Genomic DNA, 9,694 nt, shown 5'->3' with positions numbered 1-9,694 from the left:
GCCCCATAAAGAAGAAAAGGTTATATTGTTTTATTAAAAAGATCTATTTGGATATCAATTGGTAAACTATGTCGATTTGAGTTTCTTATTAAACTATACATTGCTCTAGTAGCTTGTAATGCTATATGCTTTTTAGTTTTAGTATATGATTCACTTTTACAAAAAAAAAAAAAAAAAAAAAAAAAAAACTCCTAGATACTTGGACTCCGTTACTACCTCTAATTTTTTGTTGTTCAAGATAAAATTATAGTTTTTGTTGTCGTCCTTTAGAAAATACTACGATTTTAGATTTAGATGTATTTACAGTAAGTTTCCATATTTTACAATAATTTTCATACAAATGTAATGATTTTTGAAAATCTTCAACCGATTCAGATAAAATAACAGTGTCATCAGCGTAAAATAATATAAATATCTTTAAAAAATCACGAATTTCGTCTGCGTTTTGGTCATTTTGTACCCTGATTCCCATAGTGTCATTACTATTTGCAAAAATAATCGCTAAGGTCATTCAAAAACATTGAAAAAAGTAGAGGGGACAAATTCTCTCCTTGACGTACGCCTATGTTACTAGGGAAAAAATTTGAAACTTCAAAGTTAACTCTGACACACGTTTTAATGTTATCGTACATGTTTTTAATGAGATTTAAACATTTTCCTGTTATATTAAGATTAAAGAGCTTTTGCCAAAGACCATTTCTCCAGACTGTATCAAAGGCTTGTTTGAGAACGATAAAAGCACAGAATAATTTATTTTTACTGTTATTAACGTAATTGATTAAAGGGATATAAAGTGATGACATATTTTGGTCTAATACGGTAGTTGTTAAGGTATATAAACGGAAAATAAATAAAAGCACCCTCACCCTATCATTTCTTGTATTTAATCCTCGATTAATTTTACCTGTTCGGCGGTTTACATTTTTATACACCGAAAATCGTGAGCGTTCGACGATTTCCGCCTGTGACGTCACAGGAGGTACTGTTTACAACGTACATTCACACACTACCTTTCATTTTAACAGTTTTAAGACATATTATTAAGTAATGCCTGCTTTTTATCAGCGTGATTATTGATACTCATGTCCTTATAACATCCGTACGGCTAGACTATACAGTGTGTCCGTAATTCGTCCTGGCTAGCTGTACGTGACTGAACTAGGTGGCGCGATGTAATACAAAAATTTGGTCTGTTGTTGAAAACCCCTTCCTAAAACCTGCTTGACTATTATTTATTATATTATTTTCATCTGCATAAGTAGTAAGCCTATTATTTATTATACTGGTAAAAAGTTTTCCCAAACAGCTTAGAAGTGTTATAGGTCTATAATATTCAGGTTCACTAGCATCACCTTTGTTTTTATATATTGGATTTATTATCCCAACAGTCCACATTTCAGGTATAACACCCTTTTCAAATACTAAATTAAAAAGTTTGAAATACGTATATTTCATTAAACTATATGAGCATTTTATTTGTTCGTTAACTATTTGATCTAACCCACATGCTTTATTATTTTTCAACATTTTTATTGCCTTATCAATCTCTTCATATGTTATAGTACAATTGATAGATTCGTTTTGGTTTGATTGCTCATTATTTTCTAGATCAAATGTGTTATTGTCATTAATTGTTCCATCATTTGAAAAATTAACATTTCTGAAAAATTCATACATTTCATCGATACTTGCTTCCGTTTTGCATTGACTGTTATTATTACGAAGTAAATTCCAATACTTCCTTGGGTCTTTGATTTTTAATTTGCGAAATTTATCAATGTTTCTATTCAAATGTTTATTTTTAAACGAACGCATAGTATTTTTGTATATCTTACTTTTTTCTTTAAGATTATATTTGTTTTCGTCAGTTTTTCTTAATTTATATAAATATTTCGCTCTATAAAAGTTTCTTCTTGCTTTCCTACACTGATATCCAAACCAAGAGCTATTGTTATTTACTACTTTATTGTTGTTTTTAATTTTATAGCCAAATGCTTCCTCAGAAGTTTTAAGAAATAGTGAGGAGATATTTGTAATTAAGTCATCTGCATTTTGCTGATTAATATTGTCGTTATTTTCAAAATGTCAAGTTTTTCATTTAATTCGTCTTAGCGGTGATCGTGTAATTTGACACGCGTTAATATCACAAACTGTGAAATGGTATGTTTGAAGTGATGCGGTTAATGAAAGTAATTTACGGCGGTCAGTTAATTTGAAGTGTTTATTAGCGGATTAAATGACAATTAATTGGACAATGTATGCATCAAACGTCTTTAGGGATTTGATTGCATTTGATGTAATAATTAATTAACTAGCATCGGACGATATGTAAGTTTATGCAATTAACAACATAATATTTTCTACAAACTGATAGAAATTCAAAAGCATTTGCAGGTAAGATAAATGTGTTCTTTTCATTCACATCTTTATCTTGATAAAATAAAGATTATATATGATATAACAGAAATGGCCACATCTTCCTTGACATTTAGCGATATTAAGTGGCTTAGTCTTGTCCACATTATCATAAACCTCTGAATTCCGGAAACCTCTGAAATCCAAACTTTTTTACAAGTCCCATGGGAGTTCGGTTTTCGGAAGTTACACTGTATTCTAAATGCAAAATAATTCCTCTAAAATTAAAATAGGGACAAAATGCAAAGAAGAAATGGGCACTCAAATAGTTTTAAAAATGGATAGTAAATTGTGTTTATATTTGAAAAATATTGGTCTTACACCATCTGGAACAGAAGAGGATCATAAAAAGCTTATTCATATTTATGTCCATAAGGGTCTGTATAACTTGCATTTGACCAAACAAAAAGAATAGAAAGATACAATCAGTTCTAAAGTAGTTATGTATTCAACCTGAATTTTTATATTCAACTACAATATATAAGAGTTTATTTTCTTGGTACATTTGGAAGGGTATGTAAATGGGTTGAAAATAAATGTGTAATGTAAATATTGAGGCGCATGCAAGTATTAGAAATCACAATCGAAAATAATATTGTTTAAAATGATATTATAAATCATCTATTATATTTGAATAAAAACTTTATACGTTGCGTTTTTATATTTTACAAAAGCTTTAGAGACATTCTGTGATTTAGTGAGAGGGAATAATTTAGATATTTGACAATCACGTGTTAAATATGAAATTAAGTTAGAAAATATTCTGTATTTATGCTTGGCAACGTCACCTGTTTTAAATTTTTTATGTTTTTAAATGACATTCGTATGTTATGAATATTCAAGATATCAACGCCTTTATCCCAGGCTAAGATTTAAGATATAAATATATAAATATGTCATCGTAAGGTCTCATTTTAAATTTTAAGCATTTGCAAAGGAACACTGTTGTTGTTTTAGTAGAAAAATTATCCTGATAAGCTGAACAATACTGCGTACTTTGAAGTCTCAAACGTATCTGCATACTGTGAATTTTGTTACAAAATTACTAAAGGGGTGGGGGAATTAAAATCACTTGTACCGAAAAAATGTCGGTGATCCACTATTTTTATTAGTCATTGAGACTGAGCATACATTTGAAAGGACGTTTATAGAAAACAATTAAAAGCAATATATCACGATTTTTTTTAATAAACCGCTTTAAAGCCGAAAATGCGACCAAACTGAACGTCAAATTTTACAAATTAATGACAATTTTCTTTCCATATTTCAAACATTTTTCGGCAATAACAATAATTTTTTTTATATCAGCTTAAAGAATTAAAATAATTTCCGTCACATTCTGTAGAATTTAAGATATTTTGTCCGTCTATGGCGTTGTGATACCCGTTACTGTTGCCATGGATACCAAGGATACGCAACGACGTCATGTTCTAAACAGGCTGTGATGGTCAAATTGACGTCGTGTGTATAAAAATTGGCTAACACTATTGGAATAAAATCAACGACGGAATCTAATCAGACATATGGTTATTTTTTTACATGCCCAATTTTCAAGACGCCACTCAAAATGTTGCAAAGTGTCGCGTTCTACCTTAATGAATAAAATCACAGCATGACAATCCTTATCTAAAAAGATGGACATAAGAATGTTTACAGTGTAATCTTTATATGAAATCTCACATAAGAATAATTTATTGCAAAACTCGTTTTTTATTGCAAAACCCGTTGTGAAATAGTGCAACAAAATTGTATATTCGCATATTCGCATTGAGTTTTGCAATAATATTGTCAACACTTACACATAATACACAGAAGTACGTATGAGTTTTTAACTAATAACAAAATAATATCAATGTATATCACAGAGTTTTGAGTCAAATCATTTGAAAAACTACAGTTGATAATGTACATGTAATGATATTCATTTAATACAACAAAACATTCAGTTACCTTATTTTTGTAATTATGAATTGTTGAGTTTAGAATGAATATTGATATAAAATCATACAGACAAATTTAATGAATAAACTCCTTGCATGTCAATCCTAATTTTAAAAGAGAAGCGATATTATGTTTAAAGTTTGATATTTATATCAATTCATATATAAGAATAATTTACTGCAAAACTCGTTTTTATTGCAAAAACTGGTTGTGAAATAAATTGCAACAAAATTATGTCATCGCAACGAGTTTTGCAATAAATTATTGCAGAACTCGTTTTATTGCAAAACTTGTTATAACAATGTCAAGTAAGATGCCTAGTCAGCTCAGCATTCAAGCAAAGTAATTTGTACTATTAAAGAATGTCCTCTTTACATTTCTCTGCCAGATGAGCATTCTAGCAGAGCATTTTTACTCTAGACTATATTTCAGAATGCTCTGCTGTATCGCTTTGCCAGGCATTCCAGCTAAGCATTTTAAAATTCTTCAATTGACAGTCACAGTCCGGTTTATTTTTGATCATCCCTCGTACACTATGTTTGAGAATGTCCCGCGAGATTGCTCAGCTAGTTTTGTCATTTCAGCACAGCATTATCTACACTTTATTTAGGAATGCCCTCTTTTAGTGCCAATACAGCTGACTATACCAGCAGAACATTTTTTACACTATATTAAGGAATTCCCCGCTAGATTGCTAAGTAAGCTGAGCATTACAACAGATCATTGATTTCGCTATATAAATAGAAATGCTTTTTTTCTGTTCACTGCTTACTTCTCACATATAGTATATATTTGTATATTTGTTCTAGTAACAGCAGAAACGATCATATTGATGATAACAATTGTTTATGCCATTGTGTGAATATTTTGTTGATGAAATTTAGATGTTACATCTATTTTTAAGTAAATTTACTTAGATATCTAAAACGATGGACATATAATTTGCTTTTTCGGAATAAAGTATAAATAATAAAAATATGAATTATTTAGCATACATGTATATATAAAAATGAACGTTATAAACTAATATCTTTGACTTTATTGCTCTTTGTGTTGAGACATGTAGACTTATAAGAAAATAACACGTATACTTTATCTTTATTTTTGTTTCGTTTCGTTTCAGCTGGTTACATACATAAAATACAATCGTTTGTAGATAGGCCACTTTAATTTGATTACATATTTCACATAATCACATTATTTACCATGAAGTGAAAGGTAATTTTTTTCATATGAATATTATTTATAGAAGTTAAAAGAAGTTGTTTTGTAATCAAATCTATGAAGATAATGACGCATTTCAATCAAGATCTTAGTCTGGTTTGACTGGTCTTTAAACTTACAATTATCGATAAACAAGAGATATAATTTGGTTAAAATATTTGGCATGAATGAATATATTTGCTTGAAATGATAAAGTTTAAACAAAGTGTTTTACAAAAATATCATTAGACATACGTATAATGAGAATTGTTATGATCACGCAACTCGCATTTTGTGTATAATAAATAGATATATTATATATACGAATGACCGCTGGGGGACATTTTAACTTCATGAATTCTTGCTTTTATTTTCGTGAATTCACGATTTCGTCTCCGTGAATTTATGATTTAAACTTCACAAAGTCATGATTTCAGCTTCACAAATTCACGATTTTAATTTCAAGAAGCTGAAATCGTGAATTCGTAAATTTGAAATCGTGAATTCATGAAGTTGAAATCGTGGATTCATGAAGCTGAAATTGTGAATTCGTGAAGTTGAAATTGTAAAATATAGAACATGTATGTTATATTAATGTAAATGTAACTACAAAATTGTCTGCCTTAAAATTATGGGTACCTGTCAAAGTACAAACAATCGATTTATTTACCAAAATGAATATGTTCAAATTATAAATGGTTATACTAGTACAAGTTTTTTCTTATTGTTCAACATTGCGCTTCAATATATTTCAGAACTTATGGTCGAGTATTGTTTTCACGATTGACTTAACTCTATGATATGATGCCAGTTTCGACAGCCTAATAGTATCAACTGAAATAAGATAAAATATTGGTAGGCGTTATAACTCGGATCGAAATGCGTAATACCGCGAATAAAGGTGAGTAGCGTGAAAAAAGGCTTAATACAACGTGATATGTGAATCCCTTTCACAAAATAAACTTAACTTTCTTCTCTTTTATTGCCACATCCGTGTTATTTGTGCCGTGTAGCGGCTGTTAAAAGTCTCCCCGTACATCAATGATGTTATATTTTCGATCCTTGAAGATCGTTCAGCACGGCATTATTGTTGCGTATACATGTTATATGGTACTTTTAAGTTCTTCTAGTTGGCAATTTTCAGCTTTGGTGGTTCCAGTATTCCTACTTAAATACTGTATAATCACCCTAGGATATGTTGCCTGCTTTTTAAATTTGTATTTTGACGTCTTATCTGTGATATGCAGGCTTCATAACCTCAGATCCCCTTTCAAAATTCAATTTTATTTAGTTCCTCCCATTGTTTTTTTTCGTTTAGGGCAAAATCATTCTTTTACTTGGGGACCATACGCCGCTTTTCATGGAATGGCACTACTGTGTCATATTGATGGTTCCAAGATAACAACCGTAAGAACACATCTGCGGATGTTTTTTGAATTCAAATTTTACCATGTTAGTTTTAAATGTTGAATTCTGCTTATACCAGTGCTAGGGGGCGTGGACGGTAACTTGCACTTTCCAGTACCGTCCATGAGCAGGCTCGATCAGACTGAGCCTCGACATTTTCACTTTTGTTGTGTTGGACTTTCTTTGGGGATTCTGTTTTCGCTATTTTAATATTTAACTTAATATGAACCAAGAAAACAAATAACTTAGATAGAGAAAAGCTTACAAAATATAATGGAGTAAATATTATATTTTATGAATATGTTAATATATTTATAAATGCTATACTTGTATAATGTAAAATAACTAGCGAAAGACAATATTAGGAATAATAAGATTCATCATATAATGTATCATTAGAATAAAATGAGGACACTTTCATTATCTTTACCTCAGGTGAAGAAATACCCTTCCTATCGTCTTTCTCCATAGATCTACCGAAAAAAATGGGAAACCATGATTGTTTTTTATGTTTCTCAAAACGCCAACTAAAGCATACATCTCATACAAATTCAGTATACGACAAAATATTCTCTATATATTTTCATTATATCAGTTTTTTGTTCATTCAGGGTCATTTATTCCAAACTTCTCGATGTAAAGCCAATTCTACGACTTTTATAATTAAATATTTTTGTAAATATTTCGGTCCCATTGATCTTGATAAATTTCTTTTTTCCTAGATTTTGGTTTTACTTCAGAGAGCGAAGCCTATCAACCTGCCCTAAGACCTTAAATAGCAACAACCTGGGCAAGATTTAGATTTAAAAGATATGAGTTTTTACAAAAATTGTTATAAAATGAAAACAAACATTATCTCTACTACTGTACAGCTGCAGAATAATATGATATGTTTTTCAGTTATTGTCGTTTTCCGAGACTGGCGCTTTAATAATTCAAATAGCTATGTCTTCAACACTATTTACTACATTTAGATTTTTTCAAAAGAAACTATATATTTGTTTTTTTTTTTAATAACATGTATTCTAAAATAGCAAACTTTCTTTGTTAAACATAAATAAATGACTTTCTTTAAAATCAATGATCGACTATAATTGCTATGAAATATCTTTAAACATAATTTTAGGTATTCTTCTTTAAAAGATTACATTTGATCAAAAAGTTCCCAGCCCGATATACTTCTAGCCACAACACTGACATTTACATATAACTTCGATACCAATACCTTACTGGCCGAGTAAGGCGCGGTTTCACACAGATTAATTAAATTAAAACACACTTTGATCAGTAGAGGGTTCTGTCATTTAGACCTAATGGAGATAGTAGAAATCAGAGCCGTCATTTAGTACCTCTGTAAGAAAGGGCTGTCCCCCAAGGAAATCCATGATGACTTCATGAATTCACTTTGGAAGGAGTTCTCTTCCTATAACACTGTGAAAAATTGGGCTGCTGAATTTAAGAGGGGCATGGAGAGCATTGGAGATGATGATCGGCCTGGGCGGACAAAAAAGGCCGCCAACGATGAAACTGCCGAAGCTGTGCATGATCTGGTCATGTGCGACAGAATGTGAGACCTGCAAAACATTGCTAGGGAAGTGGGTATAAGCTTTGGTTTTGTTCAGGCAATTCTGCTTCATGTCTTTGGCATGTAAATGGTTTCCGCTAGATGAGTCCCAAGACAGTTGACTGAAGACCAGAAACGGACCAGGCTTGACATTTCAAGATATATTTTGTCTCGCTACGAAGATGAACCTGATTTTATCTACCGGATTGTAACTCAGGATGATCACTTTGATCCGTAATCCCAAAAAACAACATGCAGTGGAAGCACCCTGGCTCACCCCTCCGAAGAAATTCAACTCAAGACGTTACGCTCCTGCATGAAAGACTTAAACCACTTAAAGTGAATAAAAATGCATTGACATTGGTTTTTACGAGCTAAATAAAATCACCAAGCTATCATAGGAAGTTGTTTAATTTTATCCAATTATGCTATCGTTATCACATTATGTACGCCCGTTTATAAAAAAACAAGACATTTGACTGTTCGGTATAAATTACTTTATACAAGTAGCTGAATTTTAGAAATATAGAGCTAAAACAAATGACTGTGAATGTCTCCATGCAAAAATAATAATAATAAATAATATATCAGATGTTTAAACATGTAAACATGTTAACACTTGTCGCGTTAGTACTTCCTTTTTCTAAACATTTAAAAAAAATCGCGTAGTCATTCATCCAATCATTTACATTTGTATTCATAAATAGCCTCTTTTCTTGTTGCCTTACCAGTTTTGCCAAATTCAGCCCATTTTTATGCGCTTTAAAAATGAAAGCTATCTAAAATTGTTATCTTTTACTTTGTAAATATGCATATAAAGATTGTAATTGCAATTATAAATTGGACTTGCCATGGCAAAATTGACTTTCCCATGGCGAAACATCTTGCTTTTACAACTATTTCTTTAAAAAAAAATCTTATAAGCCTGAAACATATTGTTTTATTTTAACACGTATATAGCGGACTTTTGTTGTGTATTTAGATCAAATCACGTGTTTTTTATTGCCATAGCAAATTTCTCATAGCATATTAATGGCAAATACTTGCCATGACAATTCAATTGTCAAGAGAAAAAATTGCCATGGGAAACTAAGCAAAAATCATCATCATCACCTTCAACATCCATCCCCCAATTATAAAATTAGCATCATCATAATTTTTTAT

This window comes from Ruditapes philippinarum, unplaced genomic scaffold (genome assembly GCF_026571515.1).
Source record: "Ruditapes philippinarum isolate M1 unplaced genomic scaffold, ASM2657151v2 ctg11140_1_1_1_1, whole genome shotgun sequence".
Lineage (NCBI taxonomy): Eukaryota > Metazoa > Mollusca > Bivalvia > Venerida > Veneridae > Ruditapes > Ruditapes philippinarum.
The sequence above is the reverse complement of the archived record's forward strand: the minus strand, read 5'-3'. Positions refer to the sequence as shown.